Here is a 14,343-nt window from a genome sequence, read left to right on the forward strand (position 1 = left end):
AAGTTTGGAGTTCCCCGGACTGTTTTTTTTTTTTCAGAGCAAGCCTCCTCCGCCTCCTTTTTCTCCTTGTTCTCCAGCTCCCATTCATTGATGAATTCCCGTGGAAGAGGTTGCTCCATTAAAACGGGAAAGTCTGTGCTGTCGAAAGGCATTTTAAAACGCTCCATCTTCTTTTACTGAGAAAGGCAATCTTTCCAAAAAGAAAGGAAAACAAGGGAGTTTGGGTCTAATTACCTTTTTATTTCTCTTAAAGCTGTAGATGCTTTATTTCTAGTCACTTTTGAAAACTAATCATTTTTTGTTCGTAAGCTTAAAACTTAAAGCTAGCCTAAAACATGGATGAATACCAAAGGCTGAATTCAAGATTTTAAGAGGGCAGGAGATAACTTTTTAAAAATTAGGCTAATTAAAAATAGCAGTTGCCTATTCATGTAAAGAAAAGGAGAGCATTTATTACGATCTTTAAGTCATTGTCTGAGTTCAGATTGACTCTTCGTGATATTAACACAATGAATGTCAGTTAACGTATTATGAATGGATAAAAACGAATGAATGAATACTTGAAATGCAAGAACAGGTCATGCTTTATAAAAAATGTTTATTTATTTTGAGAGAGAGAGGGCGCACAAGTGAGTGGGGGAGGGACAGAGAGAGAGAGAGAGAGAGCGAGAGAGCGAGAGAGAGAATCTGAAGCAGGCTCCACCCTGAGCACAAGCCTGACACGGGCCCAATCTCACGACCTGAGCCAATATCAAGAGTAGGATGCTTAATTGACTGAGCCACTCGCATGCCCCAGACTATGCTTTTCTTTTTTTTCATAATTGAAATCTTTTTATTTTATGAAAAAAGATTTAGCATTAAGGTAGGTATCTTGGATATCTGCAGTCACGGTATCTTGGATGACCCATTCAAGGAAGTTCACTTAATCCAATTTAATGAAGCCTGTGTCCTTCACCTACTAATGGAAACACCGGCAGCACAGCTTGAGGCCATATTTCCAGATCAGTCTGTGCTGGTCTGAGCAGATGGGACAAGAATGAGGACCCTGGCCGAATTTTCTCTGATAACCTCCAGTAGAGTTGTTGGCGACCCACCTGGCTTTCTCGGATGTCACAAGGCAAAGAGTTACCATGCTTCATTAAACTAGGAGAGGGGTTGGTGATTTTGTTCTGCTCAGGGTCAGTAAATATTTTAAGGTTTGTAGGCCGGGTGGTCTCTGATGCGATGATTCCAATTCTGCCATTGTAGTAGGAATGTAGCCACAGGTAATACCTAAGCTAAGGAGCATGGGGCATTTATTGGGGGCATTCCAATAAAACTTTATTTACAAAAACAGGTGGTGGGCCAGATTTAGTCCATGAGTGGTTATTTGCTAACCCCTGAAAGAGCAGCTCAGAGAGTTGCAATAGTGTACCGATAATCACGGCTCTCCAGAACTGGGGAAAGCAGATTTTTATCTGCTCTGTTGTTTCCTTGGAAGAAGGAAATGCCAATGTTTTGGCAGATCTATGTGCTTTTTTTGGAAGGCGAATTTGGGCTAGAAGGAAGAATGAAAAAATGAACCTTTATATTTATGAAATAAATGGTTTGATTCTCAGAAATGAGAATCTTTTCAGTTAATTCTATTGGCAATACTTTTGACCATTATAATGTTGGAACATATTTAATACTTGCCATATAAGTTCATCTTATTATACGAAGCTTTAGCCTTACAGAGTTATGTGTTGAATGATTGTGGTTTATGCCATAATATAGCTGAATTTAGAAAATAATTAGTAATGACATGCATACGGGTATTTAAATGAATTCCTTTACCTATGATTTATTCATCTCTGTTCATTTTTCCTAAATAATATTTGATTGCAAGATAAAATTTATGAGGAAAGTAAGACAATAGAAATGGTGATATTTTGGAGGGATCATCAATGGAATATGGTTATATTTTGGGTTAAGAGGTATTTAATTCTTTCTTAATGTTTATTCATTTTTGATATAGAGAGACAGAGCACAAGTTGGGGAGGGGCAGAGAGAGAGGAAGACACAGCATCTGAAGCAGGTTCCAAGCTCTGAGCTGTCAGCACAGAGCCTGGCACCGGGATTGAACTCATGAACTGTGAGATCATGACCAAAGCTGAAGTTGGCTGCTTAACTGACTGAGACACCCAGGTGCCCTGGGTTAAAAGATATTAAAAAAAAAAAGAAAGAAAGAAAACCCAAGGAGGACTGACCGACCACACTAACTGGAAAGGGAATTCCTTTGAGTAAGAATACTTGTATTTCATAGTTTTAGTTAGTTGAGGAAATCTCACATCTTTACTTTGAAATTGTATGATTTAATACTCTTTCAACCAAATCAAATAATACATGTTAACTCATGTAGCTTCTAACTATCCTTTGCGCTGGGTGGGTTCTCTGGGATGCAGAAATGCCAAGGTTGGCGTGCAAAAGACTTACTGCCCAGAGCAAACCATCTGATTGTGATGCAGAAAGATGGTCTCTACCAGCCCAAGGAAGAGCTCTGTAGCAAAGACTGCCTACTTAGGGTGCTCTGTGTTAGTGGGAATTTGGGACCATGCATTGCTCAGTCAGTGGCAGGGTGATGGCCTAACAAGTGGTCTTGGCTACTCACTGCAGTGAGTCCTTTCCTGAAGCGGGGTCTGAACGGCACATCTCTAGGTCTGACACATTCCTTCAATTTTCTGACTCTTCCTTTCAAATTCCGTTAGTGATCTTGTCTTCCTCTGCTTTTGAAGTGAGGTTCCCTGAAATCTCTCTATGCTATAGATTCTTTCTGGAAGATTTCTTTCACTTACATGGGTCTACTATGGCTTGTTATCATCGCCTATGCCAGGTATTACCTATACATTTATAATAATTTGGTGCATCAGAAAGGATTACAGTTTGGGACGTGAAACTTGAAACTGAAATAATAATGGTTTACATGTAAAATGAATTTGGATGTTCTCAGTACAGGGTTGGAATGGTGGCTTTCTCTCTAGAAACCTAAGATCCTTCTATCATTCAACTTTAAAATCCTAGGGTATGGCTTCCATATTCAAGATCACATCATGGTCAAAGTGGCTGGTGGATCTCCAGTTATCACATCCTTGCTCTTAGCAGAAGAAAAATGGGACAGTGGAAGAGCAGAGAGTACCCATCTGAGTCATCCAAATGTAAGTGGCTTTCCTGGAAGTCCCATATAACATTCCTATTTACGTCTTGGGTTACACCACAGTCCCATGGCTACGTCTGGCTACCAGGCAAGCTGGAAATGTCGTATTTTGTTTGTTTGTTTCAATTCTAGCTTCTGCCAGAGAAAAACAGCATGCAAGGAGAAGATTGACATGGATTTTGAGGACCTACATGCATAGTATCTTTCACATTCCCAAACTGGTTTTTCCTGACCATACTTTTCTTCTGAGTTGGAAACACATATTCTTCTGTTCCTAGACATTTCCACCGAGATGTCCCCTAGGCAGCTTAATTTGAACATGTGCTAAACTGAACTCCATTATATTGACCCACAATAATGATTATGTTTCCTCCTATATAATTATGCCATCAATAACCTGGTCGACCAAAATCTCTCATTTCACACTCTTCTTTTCTCCTCACATGTAAAATGAATTTGGATGTTCTCAGTGCAGAGTTGGAATGCATATTCAGTCTGTCTCATATTCTCGTGAATGCTTTCCTAATTATTTTTTCAAACATGTCCTTTCTTTCCCATTGCCACTGCCAGGATCTTGGGACCTCATTATTTTTTTGGCTAGTGGATTTTTATATTGCTGTATTCATCTCAGTCTCGAACCTTCTTATCCATTCTCTGTGCTGTTGCTGAAACTGTTTTTGCCACGTGTAAACCTGCTCACATTGCTCCACAGCTTGAAATCTTACACTGTCTACACAGTAAAGACGTTTTAGGAAGGCAGATCTCGTGGTCGATGACTATTCTCACTTTGGCCTTATCTTTGGCCACTTCCTGTTGCACATCCTGTGTCTCATCCACGTTGTTTAATACGAATATGCCATTATGAAATACTTAGCATGGCTAGACAGAGATAAGCCTTCTTAAGACTTAAATCCTAAATTCTGTCTTTCTTGTTATCACAATGTGCCTCCACTCCCACCCCATGCCATGGAAGGTCTAGGTTAAAACTCATGTTTTTCTAAGAAAGTTCAAAGGGGGTCTTATCTTTACAAAGATGACAGAGGTCTGGCTGGTTTTAGGGGGAAGAAGATGAGTTTGGATTTCAACATGTTGCATTAAGCTGATGAATGGAAATCCAAATGGAAGCATCTAGAGCTAGGAGTTTCTGGGGGTGGGAGATTCTGGGGGTGAGAGAGACATTTGGAGTGATTTTGACAAGGTCAGCGGAGACTTTGCAATGTATTCTATGAGTATGGATGAGGCAGAGAGTTTTGAAGAATGCTTCAACGTGTTAGGGTGCAAACAATAGAAATACAGCCGGTAGTTACCTACTTATATCAAGGCCTGTTTTATTTATGCGTGTGGGTCATTGCTGCATTGGCTTGGCATTTCCTGGATATCAGGGGACAGTCTTGGCCTCTGTACTCTTCTCTTGAACTTCCCTCAGAGTGGCAAGATGACATTGCTCAATGGTTCATGTTCTTATGTGATAATATCCCAGGAAAGAATGGATAAGCAGCAGAAAGAAATGGTTTTCTCTGTATGTGCATCTTCTATAGGAAGTAAAAGATTTCCCAGAAGGCCTCAGAAGTCTTCCTTCTCATTGATCAGAAATAGGCCACATGTCCATCCCTCCACCAGTCATGTTAAATAGGAATGGTTTGCCATGATTAGGTTGGGCACCAAACACTATGAAAAGTGAGGGGTTTTTGACAATGGGGAGATCTGGGTTTGTGGAAAGGTGGGTGGGAAGGGATCGATGGGGAGAGGAACTAGAAGGCATGTGAGAAATAGATAGAAGTGATCATCTCAGATGCTAAGGAGGGTGGAAGTGAAGAACTCGCTTTTTAGAGGAAGAGACACGCATAATCAGAGGCTGGAGGGAAGGATGACAAAAGTTTGGTGGATATTTTGAGGTGATGACAAAAGAAATACAGAAGCTCAAAGTGGATCTTAGAGACATAGGAGGTTTGGTCATCTCTGGAATTTACCGAGGAAAAAAACGTGGAGAGTAGATAGAAGGAAGAGATGGGGTAGAAATGATGGACTGAGACAGGAGAGGGTCTGGAACATCAAGCCTTGGGAACATTTACAAATCTAGAACAGAAACTTAAATAGGAAGGAAAAAAAAAACCTCCTGGGAAATTGAATTTGATGACCAAAGGGAAAAAGGAAGCCAGAAACCTATAAATTTCCCTGAGACAGGAAGGATTTATAGATGAAGAAGAATTTGAGTGGAAAATCCATTTTTGGCTTTTCCCAGCCTCCTGCTGTTTGTGAAATAACAAATAATGTTTCCCAAACCCCAAATGTTTCAATTTCCTCAGCTGAAAGATGGTATGTTGCTGTTATACTATTTATAAAGTGAAGCTTTGTTTGCTCAATCTTACTCAGGATGACAAAGCTGAAAATAAGTCTCTTGGACAGAATTCAAGTCCGTTAAATCAAGAACACGTATAATGTACATATCATCTGTACCAGACTTGAGGCTTTGAGATGACTCGAAGTATAATACTCTTTAACCACCTGTCTTAATTGGAAAGAGTTAAAAAAATAAACCCAAGAATGAGACAGATGGAGATAGAAATATCACCTTTCTTACTCATCAACCACTGTGTTGGAGGGCATGGGTGAATCTGGCCACTCAGTTTATTTACACTCCTCTGGATCCAACTTGCATTATTCACCCGAAGTGGAGGCCTTCTTCTCTGGAGTGGTCCTGCACAATAAACTTTCTGGATGGCCAAGAGGGAATGAGAATTTAATGAGAATACAGGCCAACTAGAGGAGGCTGTTTCCTCAAAAAGAGAGTGAGCCAACTCTTACCCTTTTGCCAAACTCATGAGTCAGATACGTCATCTCTTCCCTGCATGGAGTCATTGAGAGCGACAGAGAGAGTCTTGAGTCTAACTCTAATTAATGTCCTCCCCCTGGAAAGTGTGTTATGTACCCCTCCCCAGACAAGGCAATATATCAGGATCCCCTGAGACATAAAGAGAAATAAGACACATCCCAGGATGATTCAAGGAACTTATAATCTAGCATGAGAGAGAGAAGGAATAGTCTGATGGACGGATAGAAACACGGAGACCCAAACGTGTAGGGCAGGCAGAGGCGGAAGTGAAAGGGGAGAGTGGACATTGAGAGGTCCCAGAAGGAAGAGGCCCGCACAAGCTATACCAAGGATTTTGGTTTTTATGAGACAGGAAATAAGACATGAAAAGTTTCTGAGCAGAGGAGTGAGCAATGGGTTGTAGAGTGTAGCATGGGTGAGAATGGAGGACAGGCTCAAGGTGAGAGGTGATGAAGGCTTGAATAAGGCACTAATTGAGAGAAGTGGTGGAGGCAGAAATCACAGTGGAGGGTTGGATACGGGCTATCAACAGGCAAGGGGCAGTTAGAGTATCTTCCAAGGCAAAGCAGGTAAATGGGGAGAAGATGATGAGTTTGGTTTTGTATGTGTTGAGTTGGATAGGTTAGGAAAGGTCTGCGCTTGTCTAGAAGGGAGTTAGAAATAAACAAAGAAACACACATGGACAAAAACAAATAAATGAGCGTTTACTAAGTGGTGAGCCCCATCCTAGTTACTGGAGACTCAACAGTAAAGATGTCAAATCTTGTCCTTGTCCTCACACAGCTTATGGTTGATCCACACCATTCCCAGCTGTGAGTGGTGGGCCTTCCTCAGTCCTTCTAACTGTTTGCCAAGTACATAGCAGAATCTCCAAGTAGATGGCAGAGGCCAGCTTATGTCCTGCGGTGCACCATCTCCCGCTCCAGCCCCCTTGTTTGTTCTGTACCCGTGGCCCGAGGGCATCAGTGTCACATGCAAGGGGGTGACCCTGGACAGGGTGCTTCCTGCACTTGCCAGGTTTCACATCTCATGGCCTTTCCTCCACATGGGCCTCAGTCGGGTGGGCGGTTCACAGACAGTGTTCAGTCCCCCTCAGGCCGCCTTTCTCACCTCTCTTAGTTCCTTTCCCTTTCAAATGCCTGCTACCGATCGAGGAAGCTGCCATGCCTATGAAAGGAGATAATGGTGGGGCACGTATGTGTGTATATACGTGCATGTGTGTATGTGTGTGTAAGTGTATGTGTTATGCATAAGTATGTGCACATGTGTGTGCACTTGTGTATATGCATGTGGGTATGTGTGTATGTGTGTAGACATACACATGTGCATGCATGTATATGTGTGCATGTGTGCACGTGCATGTGTGTATATGGGTGTGCACATTTACATACATATGTGTGCATGTATATTTGTATGCATATATATATTCATGCGTGTACATGTGGTGCACACATTTGCATATGTGTGTATGTGTGTGCACTGTGTGCATGCATGTGTGTATATGTGTGTGAATGTGTGTATGTGTGTATATGGGTGTGCACGTGCATATGCACATATGTGCATGCATGTATGTATATGCATGTGTGTATGTGTGTGCACCCACATGAATGCATTATGTGCATGTGTGTATTGTGTATGTGCCCATGTGTGTATGTATATGCATGTGCATGTGTGTATAGGTGTACATGTGTATGTATGTGTGTGTGATGTGTATGTGCATGCGTATATGTATACATGTGTGTGTGTGTGTGTGTGTGTGTTTATCTCAGCAGCAGGCAGATTAAAATACTTTGCTACTCACGTAACTGCAACAAAGTATAAGGAGTGCTAGGGCAGGGGGAGGTGGGAGCAGCGGGGAGGCAGGTGACAGGAACACTGCCACAAGCCTCGAAGACACAGATTCCAAGCTTTTTGGGCTCACAGAGTTCTTAGTGTCTTAGTAACTCTTTTCTAGCATCCTAGGCCAAGAGAAATACCTAGAAGTTCTGTTTATTTAATGGGCAGGTCCAAATCACTGAAGTATTCATGTACTAATGATTTGGTAGCGGTTTTTTTTAAAATACACATAAGGAGAAAACATTTTTATTTTGTTCTTAAAAACTATGATGATTAACCCCTGAACAACATGGGTTTGAACGGTGTGGGTCCATTTATGTGCAGACTTATTTTACAAGAAGTACAATCCTGTGAATGCATTTTCTCTTTCTTATGATTAAAAATCTTTTTTCTTTAGCTTACTTTATTATAATAATAAAGTATATAATTCACATAACATACAAAGTATGTGCTGATGGACTTTAGTTATCGGTAAGCCTTCTGGTCAACAGTAGGTTATCGGTAGCTAAGTGTTTGGAGAATCAGAAGTTATGCAAGGATTTCCGGCTGTGCGGAGGGTAGGCGCCCCTGACTCCCGTGTTGTGAAAGGGTCAGTTGTTCTTGCTGGTGACACGTGTGTGCCCGCTGAGCTGCACACCTTCTCGAGCCTCGGCATCAGATTGGGCACCACCACTGTTTTCCATACTGATTTTCATGTGGAGGTAATTGCCTGAAAATCGCATCAGCTGTCTCACACCTAACTTGTCTCAGATCCGATGTCACCCAAAGGAATGCAGTGGTCTAGTGTTGAAACTGCAAAGTACCTTTAACTAGGAATTCTCCGAGGGTCCGACAGGTGTCAGCTACCATTGGATTTCCCTTGAAATTTAAAGATAGTCCAGAGTTCTTCCTGTGAGTTTATTCCTATGCCCTGGGGCACGTTGGTCCATGAGTGTCAGTGGATTAAGAAAGGCCTCTGAAATGAAAGGAGGTTTGAACTAAGGCACGAATGATGAGAGATAGTCCAGGCGAAGCGGTGCCTGTAACAGCCTCGCAAACAGGGTGATGGTTGGTGAAGAAGCCTCATTCGTGAGGGAGTGTGGTCAACCTGAGCAACTGCATTTTAGGGTACTTCTCCGATCTGATTTTATATATAAATGTATATGTGTCTTGTAATGTACATTATAATTATATTAAAATATAATGTGCTTTATTTATATGTTATATATTATGTAACATAATATATGTTATACACTATATATATGACTATATACTCACATCCAAGTGTTCTCTCACTGCTGGGGGTGGATGAATAAGGTGCCGTGGAGGGTGATCAGCTCAGGCAATGAATCTTGGATTTGTAGCGGAACAAATTGGCCTGGTTTTAGAATTTCCTCCAGCCATATCTGGCAGGCTGGGAACAGAACAGAGAAAATAGGTGGTTGGCTTTCTTCAGGGTTAGAAATTGGCAAAATAGATGTGGCAGAAAATCAAGGGGTCCGAGGGTGCGAAGATTTAGAAAACTCGCTCTGATTTACACAATGCTTGGGGGAGGTGTTTTTGGCATGGAGACCCTTTGTGGCTTTTCATCCCTGATTTGTTAAATCCTGTGATTCTGTGCCTGGATGTGGGTCTCTTTTTTTGCTTCTGATGCTGGGCCTCCGGTAGGGTCTTTCAAACGAGAGGCTCCTTGCACTCCAGTGTATCTGTTTTTTCTACCTGCTGTTTTCTGTTTGGAACCACAACTCACGTTCCCATTATTTGGCTGTTAGACCTTCTGGACTGATCTTTTCTCTCATGTCTTTCACCTCTCCCCCCAGTGTTTTTCACCTCCTTGTTTCTGTTTGTTTTCTTTCTGGCAAAGAAACTAGGATGAACTTTATCTTCAAGTTCATCCATGGAAATTTTTTTTTGGGTACTCTTTATTTACTTCCTGAAAACTCTTGTTTGCTCTATGATAAATAAATTCTTGTTTTATGGGTACATTATCTTCTCCTTTCTCTCCAAGGACATCATTTAACATTTAAAAAACAGCCTGCTCACTCTGTTTTCCTTTCTTTCTTCCTCACTCCCTTCCTTGGCCTCCCTTCCTCCCTTCCTCCCTCCCTCCCTCCCTCCCTTCCTTCCTTCCTTCCTTCCTTCCTTCCTTCCTTCCTTCCTTCCTTCCTTCTGTTCTGTCTCTGCCTCCTTGTCTTGGTCTCTGACTTCCTTCTCTCTTCTTTTTTTCTTAATTAGCCCAAACTCTGGGCATATTGAGAAATAAGGCAAAAAAGTTGGGTAGATGAGAGATCAAACTAGCACTTTTGTTGGACTATTGAAAGCTCAGGTAAGGATATGGCTTAGAGTGAGAGCCAAGTGGGCCTGACTGAGCCCCAGAATTGTAGACTTCTGTACTCAGTCATGGGCTGGACCAAAGCTGGCTTCCTCTCATGGTAAGAGTTCTAGCGGGGAAGAGCAGGAGAAAACTCTCTCTGTCAGACAGGCTCTCCCCTAAAAGGAAAACGTGGAGCTGAAGGAAGCCTGGCTAGTTCCTCTTCCCCGATTTACCATTCCTGCTCTGTAGGAGGAGCAAATGAGAGACTGAGAGACGCCAAGAGTGTGTCACATGTCCAGTCGGAAGGAGGTGCCAGAGCTTGGGAAGTTTCCCTGCCAATGTCTCCTTGGAGTGGAAGGTCAGTGTCTGGCTTTGGGCATTCTGCACCTTAGGAAGGTGAAGGTGTTGACAGTGAGGAATATTGACCTCCATCTTGGATTACTCCTTGTGTCCCCCTCCCACACTCTGTGATGTTGGGTGTCCCCCGTTTCTGACACCCAGTCTCTCTGAGGTCCTCTCCCCAGTGCCCTGCCTTAGTTGATAGCCTTGTGTCCTGCTAACTAAGTTTCTCCTCTTGCCTGCTTTCCATTTGGTGCCACTTGGTTGCTCTCCCCTACTCACGGGTATTCCTTCTCCTGGTCTCTCTGTCCACGGGAATTTATATTTCTATTCCTTTTGCATAAAAGCAAAAGCTCTGGATTCTTATGCTCCCTTTGCCACAAACTAACTGTATGCCTTTGGACAGTTGTTATAAAGTTTAAATGTTATAATACGTGTGCAATGCTCAGATCCATGACTGACATTATCATCATCAGAATCTCATTGTCTTCTTAGAGTTTTGGGAAGGGTAGGATGTAAATGCGAGTTTTCTACCATCATCTTTATATATGGTCTTCAAAGTTCTCATTTGTATTGGTGTTTCATCCAGACTGTAATTTCCATGACGGCAGGGTCCATGTTCCTCTTATCTTTGCATCCATTCCCTAGGCACAACACACAGCATAGAGTATGTGTTTGGGTAATGCTTGTGGGAGAATTACTGAAAAAAGATTCGCTCATAATACTCCTTATAGGAAACAATATTGTGTGGTACTTAAGAACCACTGAATTTTTGAGCCAGACTTGAGCTTGAATTATTGTTGAGTCATTAACTGGTTGTATAGCCTTGGGCACATTCTTAATTTCTCCAATTCTCAATTTCCTCAACCTGTAAAAATAGTGCTCCACTTCGTAGAGCTAATGTGAGGACTAAAGGAGATTGTCTGAAGCACTTAGGAATAATGCCTGGCACGTAGTAACTGCTCAATAAATATTAGCTGCTATTATTGTTGTTATTCTTATTGTTTATTTTCTACTTGCCAGTCACTCTAGGCACAACTAGATGTGTCATTTATTGAGTGTCTATAGTTTGGTATTTACCGTACTCAGTATCCTAGTAGTTAAGGGTGTGGTTTCTAGACTCAAGATGACCTGGGTTTGAGTTCAGGCCTCAGCTGAATGAGTTACTTAAGCCTCACTGTCCGTGTTTGGAGAATGAGGGTAATTATGACGCAAACCATGGAAAGCCCTTAGCATAGAGCTTAGCACATAATAGGGACATGCTCAGTAAATACCAGCTCTGATGATGGTGGAGAAAATGGAGATTATGGTGACAGTGATGATAAAGATGATGGTGGTAAAGATGACCATGATAATTAGGAGAATGGCAAGAGTGACGATGGTGACAACAGTGAGGTCAATGACAATGTTGATCACAAACTAGCACTGGAGTGCCGAGGCATTGACTGTCTGTTGACTGTCTGTCTTCCTGATTGTGTGTGACATTGGGCACATTCCCTCTTCTTAAACTTCAGCATGCACGTTGGTAAAAACCAGCAACTGTTCCACGGGGCTGTTGGGAAGTGCAAAGGGGACACCATATATCATTAATTCCAGGATGTGTATTGCTCATAGTTTAACATCTCTCCAGCCACAGATGTGTCTTGCAATTGCCGCCAGATAGGCGAGCACACATTTGATATTTATGAAGAGAGCATTCATCTTGGGAGAAATGACTACAGTGCCATATTTTTTCCCCTTGCCAAACAATGACAGTTTCATGGGATCTGAGAAAGATAGTTATGAGTAGATAAAGCTGTGTTATTTATTTATTTTTCCTGAAATATGTGCAGGAGGCTTTGGTATCCTGTGCCAAGTTATGTAACTGAAAGCCAGAGGAGTTGTGACCTTCCACAGACCCAGATGGAAGACATTTCAAAGCAACGAGGGGCTGTTGTGATTGATTGTAGCAAGATCAAAATGTGACATCAACATCAAAACTTGCAGAACGGGTGTACGTGTTAAAAGAGGGTCCCAGAGGAGGTCCACTGATAGCATGAAGGATGATTTTGTGTGGAAAAGCATGGACATTGGTGACTCTGATTTGAAAACCAATTTAGAACATTCAGACGCTGAGTGTTTGATTTCTCTTCTATTTTCTTTCTCCTTAAGACACACAGTGAGGTATAGCAAACAATCGCTAAGTAGGAGTCAAAAGCAGCTCCTTCAATAGGCAGGCAAGAAAAATTTATCTCAGAATTTTATTGCCAACGTCTTATTTACTTTTAACAGGTATGGAAACAACGGTGTGTCCTCTCGTCGATGGCATTTTCGATTTGACGGAAAATGGTAACACATGCAGAATTCTCTGCCCAGCGCCGTAGTGACTATAGGTTTTTGTCCCATTTTTGCCTCCAGAAGATTTAAAAAAGCTGAGAAAAAACATATGCCTGTTGTAGCCAGCCTTCAAGAGGCTCCCCAGTGATCCCCGCCCCCTGGCTTTCATGCCCTTACGGGATCGCCTCCCTCACTTTGAAGGGCTCGCTTGTGTGGTTAATAGGACATCTCAGAAATGATAGAGCATGGCTTCAGCAGCGAGGTCATTCAAATGTTGCTTAACTGTCTTAGATCACCTATGTTTTCCTATAGCCTGCTGTTTTATGCAATAATGTCTTGTGGGTCTCTTTCCATGGTAATAAATAGAGACCATCACAGGCAATGAAGGCAATGTGTTCCTTTGTATGTATCCACCATGTTTTTCTTGTCTAATCCCCTATTAGTGGACTTTTCAGTGACTTCTGACATTACTGTAAAGGATGCAGCAATAAACATTCTGTGTAATTGCTAGGATCCTGACTGCTGGTTAAATGGTAAGCTCATCTACAGTTTTTAAACATTTATCTATTTTTTTGGGGAGCACAAATGGGGAGGGGCACAGAGAGGACAGAGGATCTGAAGTGGGTTCTGCACTGACAGGCTGACAACAATGAGCCCAACGTAGGGCTCAAATCCGTGAACTGCGAGATCATGCCCTGAGCTGAAGGAGTCAGACGCTCAACCGACTGAGCCACCCAGGTACCTCAAGCTCATCTACGTGATTTTTTAAAAAATGTTTATTCATTTTTGAGAGACAGAGTGTGAGCATGGGAGGTGCAGAGAGAGAGAGAGGGAGACACAGAAACCAAAGCAGGCTCCAGGCTCTGAGCTGTCAGCACCAGAGCCCAACATGGGGCTCAAACTCATGAATGGTGAGATCATGACCTGAGCCGAAGTTGGATGACCAACCAACTGAGCCGTCTACGCACCCCTACATTCTGGTACACGTTGCCAAACCACCCTTTGGAGGTCTCATTCATCACTGTTTCATTTTCATGTCGTGAAATTGATCTCCTTACCTTTTGAGTTCTGTTGTTTCAAAACTTAGTTGATTCTTTCTGTCAAGGACTTGGCATACCTTTGTGTCCTTTTTCTATAATTTGACTAAAAAGATAAAACTTTGACTGGAGCACACAGGCTTTGGGTTTCCCATTCTACTGGAAATAAAGTGACATCTTTTCTTCAGGGTGGTAGTCAGGTGATTGATGCAGGGTTTATTTTTGATAAATCTTTATTTACTATTCTTATTTCGGCAAGTTCCTCATGACTCATTCTTGGGAGTCATGCAAAAACAAACACACAGAGAGAGATAAATAAACCCTAATGTTCTTCAATCATTTCTGTACCATCAAATCCATCCCAGAGGCAACTGGTTGTATGACCTTGGCATGTACTCTTCCGTCCATTTTCTTTTGTAATTCCTTATGTAACATTCACATATAAAAACACATAGATCTGTTGCATGTTGGCTTTAATATAAATGTGATCATCAGATGGCCTTTTCCACCCCACACT

The 14,343-nt window shown here is 42.0% G+C and overlaps 1 long non-coding RNA gene across 1 annotated transcript; it reads left to right on the forward strand.

The window, feature by feature from the left end:
- Positions 1-3,045: 3,045 nt before the first annotated feature.
- LOC115282794 lies at positions 3,046-13,302 on the forward strand. The gene is made up of 2 exons (XR_003904744.1): positions 3,046-3,173; positions 12,745-13,302. It is a non-coding gene; the product is annotated as an uncharacterized LOC115282794 (long non-coding RNA).
- The last annotated feature ends 1,041 nt before the right edge of the window (positions 13,303-14,343 follow it).

Source organism: Suricata suricatta, chromosome 17 (genome assembly GCF_006229205.1).
Source record: "Suricata suricatta isolate VVHF042 chromosome 17, meerkat_22Aug2017_6uvM2_HiC, whole genome shotgun sequence".
In the NCBI taxonomy this organism is placed as follows: domain Eukaryota; kingdom Metazoa; phylum Chordata; class Mammalia; order Carnivora; family Herpestidae; genus Suricata; species Suricata suricatta.